The sequence below is a fragment of the Berghia stephanieae genome, chromosome 1, assembly GCF_034508935.2.
Source record: "Berghia stephanieae isolate SIO BIC M18660-M18661 chromosome 1, UCSD_Bste_1.3, whole genome shotgun sequence".
NCBI lineage: Eukaryota > Metazoa > Mollusca > Gastropoda > Nudibranchia > Aeolidiidae > Berghia > Berghia stephanieae.
In genome coordinates this window covers 137588917-137590787 of record NC_088360.1, presented here as the reverse complement: position 1 = coordinate 137590787, position 1871 = coordinate 137588917, and the positions used below count along the sequence as shown (strand labels likewise).

The 1871-nt window shown below is 30.6% G+C and overlaps 1 non-coding gene across 1 annotated transcript; it reads right to left on the bottom strand.

The window, feature by feature from the left end:
* Window positions 1-1585: 1585 nt before the first annotated feature.
* On the bottom strand, window positions 1586-1658 carry Trnak-uuu (transfer RNA lysine (anticodon UUU)). The gene has a single exon. It is a non-coding gene; the product is annotated as a tRNA-Lys (tRNA).
* Between the last annotated feature and the right edge of the window lie 213 nt (window positions 1659-1871).

Below are 1871 nucleotides of genomic sequence, written 5' to 3'. Positions count from 1 at the left end.
TTTGAGGGGTTCGGGATTGACTTTAAAAGACCGGGATATTTTGTTTGTCTAGGTCTCTTGTGAAGGATTTTGAAGTCAAAACGTTTCGGTATCGAATGAGTCAAGAGCCCTTGGATCGGCTACCTAAAGGCTTTGAGAGGTAGATCTGAGATTAAGTTTAAATACAGGTATAGATGCTGTGCGCTTGGCTAAGAAACTCACATCATTGCCATTCGGAAATATAGTGGACCAACACACAAAACTATGCGTGGTCTTGAACGATTATAGTGGTTAATATCGTTTAGTGAGAATTACTCATAAACATGGATGGCATAAAAAAAAAAAAAATAATGATAAAGACCTGAGTGACGTCAACTTCGTTCTATCTATAGTTTATAATGAAAAGCTCGAGAAAATAAAAAAAGAAGAAAAATACAGGATTGAGACCCCCCCCCCCCCCAAATGAAGCCCTACAAGAAATAACAATTAAAAAACAATTAGATAAACACACACACACATACACACACACACACACACACACACACACCATAATAATGATATAATAATTTGAAATACTCGTACCAAAATAAAAAAAAAGAAAGTGAAAAGAAAGAGGAATGAATAAATGAAAAAGGCCCGAGAATGGGAAAAGAAGCTATGATAATAACAACAACAGAGAATAAAAACTTGAGCTTTTATATAGGAGGGCAATATCCACATGGCGTGCTCAAAACGCGTTACAAAGGGTCCCGAGTCAACAGCAACACTTAATATATAGTACAAGACACCACCACGCCCGAGTGACCTTTATTACAATTTAATTTTCGGCAATGACAACGCTGTTACCGGCGAAGTACTCATTTAGCAACTGAGTGCGGTCGGTGAGAGAATATGAGTTATGAGACCGTTTCCGACGGACTCAACTTTTCATTCCATGAGCTGGACTCGAACCATGGACGTAATGGTCCTTTGGTGAGTGTGTCACACACCACTAGACCACATATCCGAAAAATAAAAAAAAGATAAAGAAACGAATAAATAAATATATAAATAAATAAATCTTCTTCTTCTTCAAGTACCAAGTCTGTGCCAGACATCGGTGATCATGCATGGTACGCCATTCATCTCTCTGATCAGATAACCACAGAAAACTAATATTAAATAAATAAATAAATAAATAGATAAATAAATAAATAAATAAATACATAAATAATAAATAAATAAATAAATAAATAAATAAATAAATAAATAAATAAATAAATAAATAAATAATATATTATAAAAAATAATAAAGATAAATAAATAAAAATAAATAAATAAATAAATAAATAAAATAAATATATAAATAAATAAATAAATAAAAAAATAAATAAATAAATAAATAAATAAATAAATAATAAATAAATAAATAAATAAATAAATAAATAAATAAATAAATAAAAATAAATTAAATAAATAAAATATATAATTTTAAAAAATAATAAAGATAAATAAATTAAATAAATAAATAAAATAAATAAATGTAAAGAAAAAGAAGAACAATTGATAATAATCTTGATGTAAACGGTAAAGGAATAATTAAAAAAAAAGATAGAAAAAAAAAAGACGCCCAATAAGGGACTCGAACCCTTGACCCTCAGATTAAAAGTCTGATGCTCTACCGACTGAGCTAACCGGGCCCATGGGCTTATGTCGATATTTTTCATGTGACTAGGGTGCTCAATCACCTAACCTATAATAGACTGTGTTCAAGAGCAAGTTTTATCGCAAGAATGAAGTTGGGCTGTAAATTTAACAGGTAAATAACCACGCCTCTCGGACAATCGTCATAATGTAAACAATGGTAGTGATTGGTAGACGCAGCACACTACACAGGTTTTACTATCGATGGT